Source organism: Lathamus discolor, chromosome 4, assembly GCF_037157495.1.
Source record: "Lathamus discolor isolate bLatDis1 chromosome 4, bLatDis1.hap1, whole genome shotgun sequence".
Taxonomy (NCBI): Eukaryota; Metazoa; Chordata; class Aves; order Psittaciformes; family Psittacidae; genus Lathamus; species Lathamus discolor.
Genome location: NC_088887.1, coordinates 63,731,064 through 63,749,971, shown reverse-complemented (window position 1 = coordinate 63,749,971; position 18,908 = coordinate 63,731,064). Strand labels below are relative to the sequence as shown.

General features: G+C 42.9%; 1 protein-coding gene across 2 annotated transcripts in view; it reads left to right on the top strand.

The window, feature by feature from the left end:
* Positions 1-690: 690 nt before the first annotated feature.
* The window catches only part of ST6GAL2 (ST6 beta-galactoside alpha-2,6-sialyltransferase 2), a 52,267-nt gene continuing 34,049 nt past the window's right edge, over positions 691-18,908 (top strand). The window contains exon 1 of one of the 2 annotated variants that reach the window (XM_065677805.1): positions 691-867. The gene's annotated coding sequence lies outside the window, so the exon portion shown is untranslated. Of the gene's footprint in view, positions 868-2,101; positions 2,157-18,908 lie in introns of those variants that run through there. The other variant, XM_065677806.1, reaches the window with a different exon arrangement.

Sequence of the window (18,908 nt, the reverse complement as noted above, 5' to 3'; positions counted from 1 at the left end):
CAGGGATACCTCCTTTGCCTGGACAGCCTCACTGGGATCTCGGTGCTGGATCTCGGCAGCTGCCGTGGTGCCGGAGCCCCGAGGCGCTTTCCGTGCTCGGCCAGCCGGGGGAGGCAGGCAGACCGACTGCCGGGCCGGCCCCCGCCTGTTCACCTCCCACCCTTCCCTGCCTCCCGCTCTGAACTCTTACAGCGGAGCCCCGCGAAGGTGCAGCGCAGCCACCATACCGGCGCAGCGCGGCGCCCCCATCCTCGGTCCTGCCCCGTCCCCGACCAGCTCGGGAAGGATGCGGCGCTGCCCCCAGCCCCTGCCCGTGCGGAAAAGGAAGGTGCGGCGCTACCCCCAGCGCCGGGGCTGCCCCCTCCCTCCGCAGCGCCCCCCCCCCCCCCCGCCGCTGCCCTCCGTGAACAATGAGCCGGGACGGCGCGGCGCGGCATGCCCGAAGCCAGCCCAAGGCAGGCGGCCCCCTCCGCAGGGCAGCCGGCGCAGCCTCTCGCCCAGCTCCGCCCGCGCGGTAACGGGGCGGGGGCGCCCCCATCCCGGGAGGGGCCGGGCGGCGGCTCCCGGTTGGGGGGGGCGGCTCCCGCGGGGCGGGGGGCGGTGCCGTGCCGTGCCGCGCCGCGCCGCTGCGAGCCGCCCGCCGCCCGTGTCAGCTCCCGGCGCTGGTGCCGCCGCTGACGATCCGGCGGGATCCGGGGTGCCGCCCGCCCCCGGCGGCTGCCCGCGCCCTGCGCTTTGTGCGAGCGGCGGCCAGCAGCATGCGGGGGGAGAGGCACCGCGTGGGGAGCGGCGAGGCGGAGCGCCCGCGCCGCCCCGGCTGCTGCACCTCGGGGGGCAGGCCCCCCAGAGAGCCCTGAGCGCCCCGCGGTACGTAGGGGCACCCCCGGGAGGAAGGCGCTGGGATTTATTTTGGGGGTGAGAGGGGGTGTTAAAAGGGGCGGGTTTGTGCAGCGTTTGCGGGGAGGAAAATCCTATACGTGAAGCCATATGGATTCTCAGCGGCGTAGCTTAGTGGCTTCTTGGCTGAACAGTTTTCGGGCGGGGAGTGTGTGCAGGGTGTGTTTTTAGTAGGGTTCGCCGGCTCAAGAGGGCTTGAATAGATGTGTTTAGAGAAGCAGCGCTTTCCAGGAATTTAAATGAGACCTTTTATTTCTTGTGGTTGCTTTTCAAGGCTATTCTATTAGTTCTATATTTGCTTTTGCAGATTGCGCTTATAAATAGTCGTGCTAGCATGTAAAAATCGATGTTCTCAAAGGAAGAAAAAGAAAGGTCTGTGCGAATTTACCTCTAATAAGCGGTGCGGATCACTTTTGTGGTCTCCTGATGTATTTCCTCGGGAACATGAGCATCTCTAACACTCAACTACCATTTGTAGTTGGTTTTGTCATGGCAGTGTGTTTCGCTTGGCACTAGAAGAAATTTTGAGTAGGTTACTCGTTCAGCTAATTTAGTTGTTAACTGTTGGAGTAAGATTTAGCCATTTCTTCATGCGGAGGGAAATGTGAACTGGTAGGCAGGAGGCAGCAGCAGCCAACCTCAAGGTTAAGGTTTTTGCTCCTTTTTCAATCTGATTTTCCTTTCTCAGTCTTGTGAGCTTTCTGAACTTTAACCCTTTTGCAATGAAACTTTACAGGCGTGGTGTCTGCATCCAGGTAATTTTCATACACGTATGCGTTTGTACGTCTTTTCTTGTTTGGAAAACTTATGCAAAAGTAATTCAGCTGGTTTTGATAGTGTGGGGCTTTTGGATTAGGGAAAGAATGACCGCATTTTTTCCATTTAAAGATGAAGCTCTTGCAGGTTGTTTTTTTTTTAGCAGGAGGTTTTATTACTATTTTAAATTTGAAGTGGAGTTCGGAGGTATTCTCCCTTTATATGTGCTTTCCGACTAAAGTGCTGTTTGACTGGAAATCCTGCGGTGGTTGCATACTGGGTTTGCGTGTGTCTTGCAAAGACCAAAAGCTGCGCTACTGGGAAAAGATGTGCTATTTTATTTTCTTCTGAATGAGAAGCTGTGACAAAGGGTCTGGAGGTGAGGTCCTGCCTGTGTGTTCAGACCCCAAGATACTCGCAGTAATTTCTGCAGCTGACAACAAAGGGGTGTCTTGGCAGACACCTCTGCTGAAGCAGACAGGGCTCCCCTTGCCATTTGCTGTGTAAGTATTGGATTTGAAATCTTGTAAGTGCAGACTTTGAACTATCTGTAGGCAGAAATCTTCTGTGATGGAGTTTAAGACCTCCACAACTCCTGGTGTGGTAGTCAGAGAGCTCCTTTTCTTTCTTCTATAGTTCATCTGGGGGAAGAGGACAGGATTTCCCAGCATTGTCCACACTGTGCATTCAGAGTTGGAGGATGTATACAGAATGTTAGAGGTTTGTTGCAGAGTTGCAGACCTCTACATCTATGTTTTGTGATGTATTTTCTATTCAGGAAAGGAAAAGAAAGGCCAAACAATAGGGAAGGTGTTACAAAAACTTTATAAAAGGAGCTTAAGGGGGTGTTAGGATTGCATCTGTAAATGTCCAAGTGGAAAGATGTTATGGATTAAGTTATATGTTTACCTTATCTCTGTCTTTGGAATATGCAAAATGATTGTTATATGCCCTCTTAGATTAAACAGGGTTGTGCATAAATATAACCTGGAGGTACAATTTCCTGACTTAAAATTACGAAAGCAAAATAGAAAATAATTGTAATCCTATAGAATTTGTTTTTTTTTCCGTTTCAGATTAGTGAAATGAGATAAACCAGCATCCTGTTGATAGCATCATAATGCTTGCATTGTGGATTGATGCGGTGTATGTTAGTCACTATGTATTCTAGTGGAGCATGCCGGGTTTTATATAAGTTATTGGAATGCTACTGGGCCATCAGAAATTGTAAGCAGATCTGTCCGCAGTAATCTTCGGCTTGTGTTTTGGAAACTTCTCTGTATTTCCTACGGTATTGACTAGTGGTCCACAGAGAATTACTTGGGCAAATGGTGTTGGCTCGTTTTCAATGTATTTAACTACTAACGGCATTAAAAGAAGCCAACGTACATTAAATACCTCTCTAATATTAATTATATTGATGAGAAATTGCTGCAAATACTACTAAAATTGAGGATGTATACACATGCTGTGTGATCAGTGTGAAGGCAAACCCCGGGAAGAGGGTCAATGGGAAATCTGTTGATCTGTGAAGGTCTGTTGAGATGCTGTTGCTGCTACAAAAAAATGAGATGCCCCTGTGACACCATAACTTTGGAACAAAGACATAGGACTTTGTTCGAGGAATGGAAAATCAGGCTTTGCTGCTGCTTTCGTAGTGCAAAAATCATTTTTCTCAAATGAGGCTGCTGACTTCCCTCAGAGTAAAGGTTTATAACCCTTAAATAGCTCTTCCTGACACTAAGCAGTATCCCTTTCATGCGTTTGACGTGTGTTAGAAAGGCTGGCTAGTAACATTGGTACTGATGAATGAAAAAGAAATTTACACCATCAGATACTTTCTTTAAATTATTTCCCATTGTTGTTAGTTATTACCAAGCATCAGACTGCCATACTTGAATATAATTAATGCAGTAAATGGTTTATTAGACACCATCTGAACTTTTGTCTTGTTTAATTATAGAAGCTTAGTGCAGTGGTCTGTGTACAATATTCAGCCCAAATAATTGCTTTCAGACTTCTCTCTGACCATGGTTAGTTTTTGGAGCAGCTGCATGCATGGCTTTTCCCTGAACTTTGCACTTTTTTGGCTCTCATTTGCAGTAGTGCCAACTACGTTTCCAGTGTGCATAACTAAAACCAGTTGGGTTGTGATTTTGTTGGTTGTAATTCAGAGCAGTTCTTCTGCATGCCGTTCATATGGTGATACGTTTTGATCTTTCTTAAAATCTAAATAAGAAAAAAATCATATTTAGGTATCCACCAAACTATGACACAAATGGGAAAGCCACAACTATTTTTTTTTCCTGAAAGTTTTTAAACTTACTGAAGTTAAGGGTATTTCTTCCAGTGACATTGTGTGTCTTGAAAATGACTCTAACAATGTAAAAGTAGTGGCATGGGATAAAATCTGCACCGCAAAGAATTTATAATGAGGGGATCAAACACAGCAAGCACTTCGTCGTGCGTTTAAACATGGAGAATGGATATTCATTCTATCCATAAATGCTGTCTTCCTCCAATAAAACTCATGGTGTCACATTTAGGGTGCACGATCATGTGAAAAGCTGGCTACAACTATCATATTGTACCTGAGAAGAATGTTAAAAAAATGATAATTATTACTGGGTTTATGAATGTTTTGTATTTTAGACCCTGTCTTTTCTATGGTGCAGCCATAGAAAACTGATTTCCTTGATGAGTAACGCTTCCGAGAAAAGCAATTTTGTAAAGAAATTCAGATTTGTTTTCATCTGGTCTGAAATTTTTACATACACTGGAAACAGTGCATCAGTAGTTGGACTTCAGGGCAAAGTATGCCAAAATCATTATGTTTGTTCTATGCATTTTTCAGGGATTGTCTCTTTCCAGGAGGATAAATGCTTGGAGGGTTAAATGTCAGGGAGCTGTTACCAGTGTTCTTGATGAGGGTCCTTGACCTTGGGAGATTGCTCCTGTCAGAGCCTCTTGGTCTACAGGCCTTCAGAGCCGCCTTTGACACCAGTCACTTTGGAGAGGCCAATCTTCCACACAGCTGAAGACAGCCAGAGGTTTGGTGAGAACTGGGGAAGTGAAGGAGAGCTGGGCAGTGGGATGTGGTGGCCTAGAATGCTCTTACATGTCATTGGAGATGCGACTGTACAGCTGGTTGTGTGTGTTGTTGCATTGTGCCTTCTGGAAAGTTGCACTTCAGAAATCTAAATGTAAATTAAAAGTAAATGTTACTCATTGCATAGCTCAGTGATTGTCATCTGGGTAATATGCACTGCAGGTTTTGTATAATCCCCTGTTTATTGTATTAAATTGTATAAATGGTATGTGAGAATAAGGTGTTTTATAGCTAGGGTTGTGAAGTGACTGCAAGTGCTATCTGGGAGCTGACCACAAAAATCGTGTGAACTAAACAGCTGTCAACCATGGAAAGGAAAGTTTCTTCTTCCCTTGTGATGTGTATATGGGTGGAAGGTATGTGGCCCACCAGATGCAGAGGACTTAGTGAGAAGAAGTGAATCCATTATCTCATTGATGGAGCCAGAGGTCTGGAGGATGTAATATTTGATGAATCTTCCTTTTAAAGTAGCTCTTAATAGAATCTTCATTTTAAAGTTGCTCTACTATGCTAAGTTCTGTGTTTAACTCTGGTAGTGGAGTTACCTTTCAGTCTGTCACTGGAAGGACTACTTTTGGTCTGGTCACTGTCATGTCTCTCCATCAGCAAAGGCTCTGATCCAGTCTCTGTGAGTTGACAAGTGTCTTCTGCCTATGAATTTCTGTTTGAGGGACAAGACTTCGGTAAATACCTTCTGTATATAAGTGTATAAAAACATAGAGAGATGTTCTACAGTCATGGTCCAAAATGCTGTTTTTGCATAACCAAGTAGTGCAGAATTTGACATTCTTTTATGAGGCTGATTCCTAGCTAAGAAGATGCTAGTTCAAAGTGCTGCTTCAATACAATGCAAATCTGAAAAACGTAGGTATTTTATGATTCACTACACAGAGCAGGAGGTGTTTGTCGTTGGTCTGGCAATGGGATATTGGGCCATTCACCTTTACGTGGCGGCAGAGGATGGAGGTCAGGTAACAAATGAAAGCTGTTACCATCCTATGGCTGTTTAGTCACCTGTGAAATGCAGTTTCCAATAGACAAGTTTCCACATCATAGGAGCAGCCACTGCAATTAGATGAGCAGAGCCAGCCCCCTTGTCAAAAGACTTGTTAGGGTGGCTGACAAGTACATTATGCCTCATCTTAGCCTTCAAACCGATCCAGACAGTTAAGTTTTTCCAAACACAGCGTACGGTCCTGTGATTGCTAATTGTGCTCTGCTTGCTTGCCGAGAAAGACCATGTTTTACTGTCGGAGCTCTTGGCCAGTTTCTTTCCTAGAAAGGCTTCATCTATGAAAGCAGAAAAAAAAGTAGAGCCTACAGCAGCATCCATGAGGTCCTGGCTCCATGTCAGTAAGTTGTTTGCAAAATGTTCAAAGGCTTCATTGGGTTTAGGATTTCATCCTGTGGAAGCATTATAGAGGGCACCCTGTATCTCCCAGTGCGGCTAATCATGTCCAGACTTGACAGTAGTTACTGACAAATTGGCTGAGGCCACTGATTAATTTTAACAAATGAGTTTTCTTTGCATGCAAGCTCATGCATGCCAATTATAACAGTATTTCTGTGATAAAATTGGGAATTTTTTTTGCTTTAAGCTTCAGACCTGCTGGTCACAGATTATTTTTTCTAGTGTCTTAAAACGTCTTACGTTTTGCGGGGAGTGTCATTTTGGGGAGAAGAAAAACAAACCCAAACCAGACGTGCTCTTTCACCCCTTAAATGCCCTAAATACTAATGAAATGTTCAAAGTGGTTGCGAAATTCCGTTCTAGTGGTTAAGGAGTATTTAATGTATTGTATCATACAGTCTGGAAGGCCTCTTGTGTCTTCAGTGAGCTACAGGCCTGACACCTAGTCCCATAAAATCAGTGAAAGGTCTTGTGCTGCCTTTAAGTGGGCTTTGGATCTAGACCTCTCTGAGTCCTAGTTTCTATTCTAGCTGCAGATGCCTTTCCACAGGAGACAATAAACTTGAGTGGTAGGTAACAAAGCTCCTAACAAACATACATGAGCTGGGTTATATTTTGATGTATTGAAGAAACTGGTTTTGAAAGAGAGCCTGCTTGGGCTAAATATATCATGAGGCATTACAGAGGAAGCATTAAGAATAAAAGGAGTGCAGGAATGTTTTGTAGAAAGCAGTATACACTATGTAATTTCTTCTCTCCCCCCCCCCCCCCCCTCCACCCAACCAGTGGTGGTAGCATAGAAATTGCATTATAGCTGCATAGACAAGAAGCCTTATTTCTTAAGAACACAATGTGGTTTATAGGAAAGTCAGGCAGTGACATACTTACAGATATTTAACTTGAATATAGCCTTACAGATGGATGTAAAGCCGTGATCTAACTACCTTGACTCCACCACATACAGACCTTTCATTAGCACAGCTGAAGGGCGCAGAATACCAAGGGTGGTTTTACACTGATGAGTTTGCATGACTAGTGGCTTGGTGTTGACATTTTCTTTATAATATGCCACCTTTTTTCGGAAGCTTCTCGTTCACCCATAAAACACATGTTTTGATTTAAAGCACAGTTAAATGGTGTACCTAGCGGAAGGAGAAGTTAGAATTCTAAGTATAAAAATGATTGCTTTGACAAAATGGAGAATAATGTGGCATTAACAAAGAGAATTCACTTTTCTCTCTTTTTTTTTGTTGTTTTGTTTAACATGCATAACTGTCAGTACCCTTATATTTAAAAGATGTTTAGAAAAAAACATTTATAAAAATGGAAGTCCCTTAAAGATTGTTTCTTTCATTATCTTGACAAACCTTGAAGAGTAGTTTCTGTATCTGCATGTTTCAGAAACAGTTCTTAGGGGTTTTATTATGTGCCGAAACACATGTTTATAAAAAAGACTATAACCTCGTGGAAAAAGTGTCTTACAATAATAAACCTGTCGATGGGCCATGTGCTGCCATCAGTATGTTTGAAAAAAATAAATTCTTCTACAAGTGTTAAGTAAGTTTACAGCCTGAGTGTTAAGTTAGGGTCAGACTGTGACTGGCCCTCTGCGGATTGAGAGGGGGAGGGAGGTGCACACAGATCCTCCTCATGCTCTTTTCATTAGCTTATGAGGCAGCGGGGCAGGATGGAGAGGGTAGCACCCCTTCCCAAAGGGAAGATGAGCAGGAAGATGAGGCAGCAGAGCCAGGGCATGGGAGACCGTGAGACATCCTCCTCTGGCAGCTTTCCTTGGTGCTCCGCAGGTTTGTGCCCACCCAGCACAAGGCTGTGTATTTCGTAAAACTAGGATGACCTTTGTGTGGTCTCTCCTGAGAAGAGCAAACCTCTGAGGTAGATTATCTGTGTTTAAAAGGTGACAGAACCGATGTATGAAGCTGGTACAAAAATAAAAGCGCTCTGATAAATATTCAGTTGGGTTAACAATGTGGAAAACATGTCAGTTCTTACTATCTACTACATAGGTAGTTTATAGTTTATGGATTTTGGGGGGGGGGTTGGTGCTTTTGGTGCTTGTATCACCGTTTTTGTTTTTAAAATGTAGGTGATGTGGTAGTTACAAAGTCTCTGGTTTCTGAAGAGCAAAAGTAAGATGCAGTGGGTCAAAGGATGTGTCATTCTTAAAAGGCACTTCTGTGTGGGATCAGTGTTTGGTAAATGTACACACTTTCAAGCCTGTTCTACTTCCGTAACTCCTGTGAATGGGAGTCATGCGTGTGTTCATCTCAAAAAGAATAGGTCTCTTTGTAACTGAGGCACTTTCTGTGTAGAAACATACTTCACTGAGAAGTGTTTTAATGTCCTAATGTTTTCCACCACTGATCAGCTGTACACTGCTTGTTTTCCTGGCAGCCTGGCAGGTGAGAGTCATTGTCAAAGGAAGTATCAAAGATTAAGGAGAATGGTTTAATGCAGTTGACCATGCTGAAGGCTTTCTCAAAAGATACATGATCTTGCCATAGTATCTGTTATCAAAATTGAGACTGGTGAGCAGAGCAGTCTCCACCAAGAGCAAATTCCTTACCCCCAGGCTTTCCAAGATTCATCAAAGCTTTTAGTTTGCTCAGGGGAAATCTACTTCTTGAGGGCTGAGATCTTCCCCCTGGGTTTTCCTGCCCTGAAGTCTAATGAGATTGTGCCTATGCGTATGAGGCTTCCAGTCTAGAAGAGGGCCTTTAGGACCAATGGAGTGGAGCAGAGAGAGGTAATAAGCTGCAGTAGCAGCACCCAGACCCCAGCACGAAGTTTGCAATCACCATGAAATGGAAGTGGAAAACAGATTGGATCAGTAATCTATGGAAGAGAGAGTACTTGGGAGTTATGTGGATGTACCCTGGGAATATTTCTGAGTGCATCAGAGAGTAAGGCTAAGTATGGATTGAAGGCACAGTAGGGGGCATGACAATAAGTCTGGGGAGGAAACCATCTGTGCCTGCTCTATGCTTACCTTTCCAGGAGAGGCACTTTGGTGCTGGCAAGGCTTGGAAGTGTCCTGGGACCATTTCTCTCTAGCCTGATGAAATGTCTCCACGTAGAGACTGTAAAGTCCAGCCAAGTTCTTACACCCAGCTGGACCTGAGGGAAGGGTCCTGGGGTTCAGTGCTGCCTCCTGAGCACAGCTGAAGAGGTGGCTGAGGAGCCTGCAGTGGGCCAGGCTGGCTTGCCGATGGTATATACAAGCCAACATGTGGTGTTAACAACTCCAGAGTTCAGAATTTGCACAAACCCCCATTTAGTAATAAAATAGCCTGCAACTAGTCAAAGGCGCCAGCAGTAGCCAAGCAAATTTGGAATGTCTAAGCCAACCATTTTTAAGTTATGATGAGCCAAAAAAAATTAGGAAACAGTCCAAGAAATGGAGAACACCTCACTTTTCTGGAACTCTCGTATCTCCAAGATGCTTTGGCTGATCTACCTCAAACTTTCCAGAGAAGCTTTCCTTGGCACAAGACCATGACTGTGAAATTTCATGTGACTGGGTTTTACTTTGTTGAAGTTACGAAGGTTAAAACCGGAGTTTGTTATAGAAAGCTAATCTCTCCATTAGAAATATTTCTGCATTGTTGATACTCATTCCATTGTAATTATTCACTGCTATTTCTTGTTCAGACTGATTTTATTTTTGCTATTTATTTTAGATTTTTTTTTTTCTTTTTAAGGACAAATTCAGAGCAGCATAGCTTGGAGACAGATTTTGCATGGCTCTGTATGGTGGATGTGGTAAGGCAGGAGCATTAGCCCTATTATCTGCTGGAGAGAAAGCCACGGTTGGAGTCCTGCTCTCACCTGACCATCTCTGGAGAGCTTTTTGGAGCATCTGGTTTGAGACTTCACTGTTTACTACAGTTTTTCCCTCTGTGCTTGGTAGAAGAGAGTATCTCTGTTGGCCTAGTTATACTCTCACCTCCAGGCAAAAAAATTTCTAGATGTCCATCTTCTCATTAAAGTTCTCCCTAGTGACAGTGCCTGCTGTGGAAAGCCGTGAAGGTGGCAACAGCCTGATATTGGGACCACCGTTGTCCGTATGTGCTCTTGAGCTGCTCTCCATTGTGTCTAAACACCTGTACTCTGAGATGTCTAGGTGCTAAAGTTGTAAGATTTCAGATAGGCATTATAAGATCTAAAGAAAATGACTCTGGGCCTGGAAGTGCTCTTAATTTTTTGACTTGGGGGCACCTTACCTGTTAACTTAATTCTGTGTAGAAGTTATACCTGGCTGCGCAACAGCCCTTTCCTCAGCTCTGAGTGCTGTTTTGGGGATGATATGAAGGCCAAAGCATGTCATTGCAGAGACTTGCTGTTGGTAGATGGAGTCAAATGACCAAAGGTCTCTAAACATGCTGTCTTTAAAGACGTTGGATTAATTTGACCGAGTCACTTTACAGGCAGAGTGAGCAAGCAGAGCTGGAACAGATGTCAAGCAGCAGTGAGCCCTCACCCTGAGGCAGCGGCTGAGGGTGTTTGAAGTCAGTGTTTAACTGTATTTTTCTCTCCGGGGCTCAGTTTGAAAGCGCCAGGAGACTCAGCAGAAGTCAGGAGGTGCTGCTCCTGGAAGAGGCAAGGTGCTGTTGATCAGTGTTTGGTAGGACTCTCTTTCAGGCAGGATCACCCAGCATCTGCTGAGCTCTGCAGTTCACAAGGCTGGGAGGTGCTCCATGTCTGTTCAAGGGGCGGACTTTGTCCTGTTTGCCATCTGTACCGGTACGGGCTATGATCTGTAGCCAAGGGATGTTACTGCTTCTTGCCTAACACACCCTACACCAAACATACAGTTTGTCTGCTAGGATAAAGTAGATTATTGTGGGTTAATTCCTGAAAAAGGGTGTCTGCAAATAATACCTATCAGAAGGGTTTCTATTTACTCAGGCGTTTTGTTATTAGTAGTACTAAAACGGCCAACAGAGCCAGCTAAAAATCAGTCTGCTGCTATAAAGGCAGCCAATGAGAAGGGTGCAGGGTGGGTGTAATGTGATCACAGCTACTTAAACTACTGATCAGATATACTGCTACAGTCTGCAAAAGCTGCAAGCAGTGGAGAAACCCCGCTGAAAACTCCTGGACCACAGAATTAAAATAATTAAGCCTTGCAGTTGCTGGAATATGTGTTCTTGCAAGGTAGGCATGAGACAAATAAGGGCCCAGCTAGAGCTCACTGTTTATATGTGGAACTTTGCATTTGTACTGTGTGACACTGAAGCTCTTTGTGTATTTTAAACAATAACTAGTTGCAGTTGAAAGTGCCTGGAGGATTCTTCAGGTGGTGATAGCAGCAAAACCATAGCCACTAAAGAAGAAATGTCGAGCAAAAAACACAGACATGAAGATGCATCTTTTGATTCCTGAGCTAGCTTACGCATCACTGCACTGTAGTGCTCTGCATAGACTCCCTGACTGATTTCTTCAGTAAGCAGGACCCCAATGGAGGAGATTGTCTCAGAGAATTTATATCTTCCTGGCATTTCTAGAAATAGTGTGTCTGTGCTCTTCAGACTGCAGAGCTGCAAAGCTTTGAGTTACCACTGGTGCTGCTCAGTCCTGTGCTTGCAGACAAAAGCTTCCAAGGCATCTCATAAACCCGTGCACAAGCTGAGAGAAGGGATCGAAAACTGCATACCCTGTAATACTGCAATATTATAGTATTGTGTACAGCTGCAGTAGCCCCTGCTGTGTTTGGACGGTCTCAGGCATACCAGCACCATGTCTAATCAGTCAAGCAGCCAATAGTAATTCATAGCCTTGACTGCTGAGAAGTTCAGCACGGGTAAGATAGACATCTGATCCAGCTCAAGACAGTAAAGGCATCTTTCTACAGTAGTTTGCTTTTTGATAGTGCCACTTTAACCCTATTTCTGAATAGGCTCACTTTCTAAAGAATAGTTAAAAAGGATGACACTTTAAAATAATTAAAATGCCCCTCCCCAGTAAATCCTTGCTACTATTTTCATATTTATTGACTTTAAACGTTTTAAGGAAATCAGGCAGGAACATTAACAGCCAGACAATGATACAGCTGTGTAATGACAGTAAAGCTGTTAGATGGACACTACTGGAGTGTCTCAGGTGCTGAATGCACATGTTGAGTATATGGGATAGAGTATGAAGTTTCTCATAACTTACTACTGGATTAAAGTCAGCCTTTTTATGTGTGATTCCCCACTCCCCAGTTGTTTGGAATCAGCTGTAAGTGCGGTCAGTAACAGCAGAGCAACAAGAGACGTGCTCATTACCCCAGTGTTCAAATTTCTCTGAAAGTAATATTGGTACCACATCAGTTCCGCTGTGGTTTTGGGATATAAATTGAAATTGAATTTTTCATTCAGATCCACTAAACAAAATAGTTATGTTTTTTTTGTCTTTGAAATGCAGTCTCTTTTTTAAGCAAAATATTCTGCTCGTTTTCCATCCATCTGAGTGGAGTTTACAAAAGAAGAAAATTGCAAGTCCAGTGTATGAGAAGTACTTGGGAAAATGGCAAGTGACTTGGAAAGAGGCATGCTGAATAAAAGTGTCATCAAGAAAAAGACCGATTGGGTCAAGCCTTGCAGCAGTGGTGACTGGTTCATAGGTCTTGGAGATGGTTCAGAACAGGGATGCTCCTTCTTCTGAGGTTTTGGAACTCAAGAGGTGGTTATAGTGACATGGTGATGCTGGAGGAAACATGACTGTAGTCTGGAGTCATCAGCCACTGGCAGAAACGCTGGAGAAGTAGTAGCTGTAGAGAGAGCACATAGAGTACATAAAGTACATATTATATTAACAATGTTAGATTTTCCAAGAAAGACTGCTTTTAGAAAGCATCATGAAAAGTGTCATGTACTAAAAGTCTATTTTTTTCCCAATTCTCTGATGCCCAAGCTGAGTGAAATTGATTTTAAACTGAAGGCGCCAGTGTGCCTGTTTCTTACGACTGTGCTTGGAAAAAAGTGATACATTAGAATTCACATAAACTTGGATTCTCCATCTCCTGGAAAGGGAACTGTGTATGTTACCCACTGACAGAAATGTAGGCTCCTCTACAGCATGTCCTTGGGCATGTTGTATTTAATTATCTTGAAAGTACATGATTATTCCTCATGTGCTTGTCCATACTCAGTTTGTTTATGGAGACAGTGACATTTACAATGTCTGCATCTGGAATATTGCTTTTGGTAATTATCTGCATTTAGTAAAAATAAAACCCTAAATGGAGACCTTGGCAGGGCCATGGTGTTGCAGGTTTAACAGACACAAACTGTTACCTGCGTACGGTGATAAAAAACACTTCAGAAAAATCAAGCTTTCCGTTTGCTTGATCTGAGCCATACAGATACTTTTCCTTTACTTTCTCTTCCTTCATGGTATGAGACTGTGTAAGTGTGCTCATTCTTTCATCAGAAATTATTCAGACCTGAGGGATGCTTGTAATTATGAAATAATTAGTAAATAAGTCAGATAAATACTATCCATTGAGAATTGTGAAAGCACATTGGATAGGAGTGTTAAAGAGCTGTATCAAATTCAAATAAAGCTTAAAAAACTTATCAGTATTTAGTATGATAAGCCCATTTCATAATAAATTAGTACACTGTTAGTAATTTCTGCTGCTTTTGGAGCAGTCTGAAGAAGAGATTTAGCAATTTCAAAAAGTAGTTAAAATAGAGTCATAGAATCATAGAATAGTTAGGGTTGGAAAGGACATTAAGATTATCAAGTTCCAACCACTCTGCCATGGGCAGGGACACCTCACACCAAACCATCTCACCCAAGGCTTCGTCCAACCTGGCCTTGAACACCACCAGGGATGGAGCATTCACAGCTTCCCTGGGCAACCCATTCCTGTGCCATCCTTACAGTAAAGAATTTCTTCCTTATATCCAATCTAAACTTCCCCTGTTTAAGTTTTAACCCATTACCCCTTGTCCTGTCACTACAGTCCCTGACAAAGAGTCCCTCCCAGCATCCCTATAGCCCCCCTTCAGATACTGGAAGGCTGCTTTGAGGTCTCCACGCAGCCTTCTCTTCTCCAGGCTGAACAGCCCCAACTTCCTCAGCCTGTCTTCATACGGGAGGTGCTCCAGTCCCCTGATCATCCTCGCGGACCTCCTCTGGACTTGCTCCAAAAGCTCGATGTCCATAGGGGGAAATCTGTCAAAGTACAGCATCCCTAGACTGAAATGCGGTGCTATCCAGTGACCTGATTTGCAGCACAGACTTGGGGTGTGCACTGGCATTTCATGTGCGAATGTGGTCAGTGGGGTTCTTATCCACAGCTGGACCTCAGGTCTGTGGGTCTGGGTACTCCTACATCTGCCACTAACTTTAAACAGTATTTCTTTTGGTTCTTCTGGAGCAGGACATATTGTCTGTCTGTGTGTGTAAGAAAAGCTCAGTGGTACTCGTTTTCTTACGCTGAAGTAGAAAAACCACCCCATTCTTACTGTGGGCAGGCAGAATGCGAGGTATGAGATAACGTTTGAATAAATGTGATTTGTAAGTAGACCAGTTTACTGCTGCCTGTAAATTCATCTCAAAATCTTTGCATTCCTCTACTTAAATGTCACTTCAGGACTATGGGGTGCTATGGGATTCTGCTGTAGGTTTCTGTCAGCACAGGGGTGGGATAATAGAAATACACTGAGCTGTGCCGTTCTTCTCTGGAAATAACCTAGTGTCTCTCATGACTTTCCAGGTTCTGTTAGAGGTAATGTCAGATTTCATATTTGGGGTTTTCATATCATGCAATTCACTATAGTTGCTAGAAGTACTATGAAATTGTGCAATGCCTTAAGATAAATTACAGGTTACAATGAATTAAGGAAAAACACTATTCCTATATAGAGTTCCTTCTGCATTATTGGGTTGGTAAATTTTGTTTAATCAATTCACCAGGCTGGGTTTGGCAAAATTGAAAACTCGGTAGTTGTCCTAGTAGAGGCAGGTTTCCTGCCAGTGAGTTTGGAATTCTACCAGCACTTCACTATACCTGGTCATGTCCAAATGCAGATTCACAAGAATTTTACTCTTTTACCACAGCAGAGCAGGCACAACAGAATGTTTTGCACAGATGCTGAAGAATCTGAGTTTGGAGTAGTCTGAACACAGGTGAACACCAAAACAAGAGTCTCATCACTGCTTGGCATTGTTTATGATTGCTGCTGGTATAACTTTTTACATTTTTACACCCATATTTAGCATGAACTTCAATGTGGGTTTTCTCCAACAGTTAAAAAAACCCAGGCTGATGAAAGCAGGAAATTTTTGCTTTGCTTGCAGTCGTCCTGTGTATGTATAGTATACCCTATACCTGCTATAGCAGTTTTGTTGGTATGACATCTCTATTAACATATGCTGACTAGACTTACTGATGCAAATCAGGATATAAGAGAAAGAATCATGAAAATTTTAGAAATTTTAAGCATTAGTTTTTAGATCGGACTAAATGGTTTGGGATTTTTCTTGTTTTTTCATTTGTTTAGGGTCTGAACAAGATCAAGGCAGAACTAAAAGCCATCGACAGAATAGGTTTGACATGGATTGTGTGTTGCTAAGGAATCATCTATGTTAAAACAAAGATTTCTTTTTCAGAACAGTCTCTTTTCATGTTGGCAGAGAAGACCTTCTTCTGATTGATTTAGGGCAGTGAATTGGCTTTTCTTTATTACTTGCCCTCCTCCTTTAGCACTTAAAAGCTGCAGACGTGGATTGGAGCTCTATTATGCTAGGCAAGGGGCAAAAACACATAAAAGTCTCCATCCTCACAAACCTTTTTGTCTCCAAATGGTTGGCTTGAGTATTGCCAATAGCCTTGCTAAATGGCAGATGGTGCCATGGTGAGGAAAAACTCACTGTTTTATGGGAAGGCCACAAACCTGAAGGGAGGCATGCAATGTCTCAGAAGAAGCTTCTTGGGAAAGCAAGCAGGCAGGTATGCTAGGGGAGCGTGGACAGACTGCAGCTACTCCTTGTCACAGCTGAGAGAGGGTCTGTTCCCGTGGGTGCCTGTGTGCAGCAAGGGGGGAGAAGAGAGGGAGAAGAGTTTCAGATATGTCTGACATCTTACTGGGAGGATGGCTATCCTCTGTGCCAGGCAAGAAATGCACTTCACCTGCATCTTCAGAGCATGAAAAAGATAGGCAGTGGGATTGCACATCTTGGCTACTTACAAGCAGTCATAGGAGGAGGGCTTTTTTTACTGAAATCAGTGATAATTTCAAAGGCCTGACTATTGACTGAAAAACGAAAAAAGAAAAAAGACATAGCATTTGAAATATTAACAAATATTTTAATGAAAATGTTGAGAATCCCACTTGTTGAAGAACTGAAGGAATATATTATGTGTACTCTGATAGCTTCAGATTTCAAAGACAATATTTAAATGGAGACTTTCCTCTGTAAAAGCATGTCAACAACCTCTGGCAAGTATCTTTCTTAGTAAGAAAAGCATTTACTCTTTCACAGATTAATCTGTAGTGTCCCGTGGATCTCAGAATACAAGGTTTTAGATTTCGTTGTCCCTTATGATGGTGAAAATTAGCATCAAGTGGTAATTCCATGGTTATATCCAGTGAGGATGGGCTCAGAATTGGTTTTTGTTCTCTTTTATGACAGAAACAACTAATGCAAATAGTCTTGCAAACTAGCCAGCTCTGTCTTGCCTCTCAATTACCTCAGTTTCTCACTGTTTAAATGGTGTCAGAGCTTTTGGAGATCCTGATTGTTTTTTTTCGCTACCTTTCACCTTGTGAAGTCATTTATACTTGTAGGGAGTGAATTGCAAGAGCTGGGAGAGAAGACTTGTGTGCGCTGTACATAGGCGGTAATGACTGCACAAAGGGGAAAACTGTGGAGAATCCAACCAACAACCTTGATTTAATTGTCACTATTGCTCATACTGGTTTCATGGTGGTAGTTCTTAGAAATCCTGTTTCTCTGCAAAATTTCTAGACAGGTAGGATTCAGGTTGCAGTGGTTCGTGTCAGGTTACAAACAGCTGTATCCCCCACAGAAGAGATTTCTGTTGCTCTAGTCATAGTTCAAACTAATATTGCCCGGAGCCATGCATAAAACAGTGCCAGAATGGAGGAAAGAAAGAAAAAGAACTTAAATAGTAATACCACTTTATTTTGCTTTATGAAGCCAAACAAAACATCCCAGCTAGCGTAGGTTGGCTTATCATCAGCATAGTCATGTTAAGTATTAAAATGTACAAAAAAGGGAGAAAAAACTGTTCCCGTCCAGGAAACTTCACTTGTGGATTGTATTTGTAATGTAACAAGGGCTAAACTGACTTCATCATTCCATTTGGCAAGCCATCTTCCAGGGCAAAACTTTCATTCAAGATTTAGCGTAGAGTGAATAAGCCTATAGAAGGCATGTTTTTTGTATGTATGTGTATCAGTATATAGAAATGAGACATTAACAATGGTAATTTCCTAAATGCTCTCTTACAATCATGTTGCTAACATAAACAAATAGGAATTGGCACTGAGACAGAGCTGAGAAACAGGGACCGATTTATTTACTCTTGTTCTTTTTTTAGAGTTTTAAAACAAGAGCTTGCTTGCTTTCTGGAACAAATGTAAAAAGACAAACTACAGTCTACTAAGAAAGTTAGTAATAGAAAGCAAAGCAAACCACGGTGCCTATAGGACTTGCTTTATTGGAACATGCAATATAAACATACTCTGCGGATATAAAATTTACTGCTGTATTGTGATATGGATAATCAGTATATCTGAGAAACATTGTTGCTTTAGAGTAGAAAATCAAAATTCTCCAACCATTTCTGCCTGGAAGACTTTGTGAGTTTGGTCAAGTTTTTTGTGATAGGATTGAAACAGACCTTTTGTAACTGTGCTCTGTGTTCGTGCGTGTGTTAGTATAAACCTTCCCTTCTTTCAGGAAGCAATTCAGATTGCCCTTTCTCTGTGCAATTACTGCTGTGTTAAGTTCAAGTAATACAGCATCTAAAATCATTTATGGAGCAAAGAAAAGAAGCTTTTTATTCTAACCTTGCCAAGAGCAGAAGTAAAATGAGCTGTTGTGCTGAAAGTGTAGAACTGCATGGAGATTTGTAATGTTCTATTTCTCGTGGTTTAGTCTTGTGTGCAGTCTGAGATTTGTGTGATTTAATGAGACTGTGATTCGTTTATCCTGTCAAGCTTTAAATAAAACCCCCTCAAAGCACTTCCTTCCTTTTTTGAATTATGTGTTTTTGCAAGTATGGTATCAAAAGCTGTCCCTTAAAAAGAGGGGGGGGAACTAAATACAGTTAAGTATGTTGGCTGGATTTTTTTTTCCCTTATGCTTTATTAGACTTTGGGTAGACTATCTATTTCTCTGCACATCTGTCTTGTCTTGAGGCATTAAGAGATTTCCGCCATCATGTTCAGTTACACATGACACCAGCACATAGGCATATACTGCTCCTGAACTGTGCTTTTGCAGGGGGAAGGGGATTAAAACCTTACTCTGTGGTCAGGGATGGATCAGGCCCACAGAAAGCCAGGCTATGCTGAAGATGGGCACTATCGTTCTTGGGCACTAGCCCTACCCGTAGGTGGGAGCATCTCTGCATGGGTGTCGAGACATGCACAGGGTAGAAGAGGGGAAGAAAATACATGCAGCTATTTTGGGTATTAATCCATTTCAAAGCTCAGTCCAGGGGTACCCTGCCGCATGAGGTGGGAGGAGAGC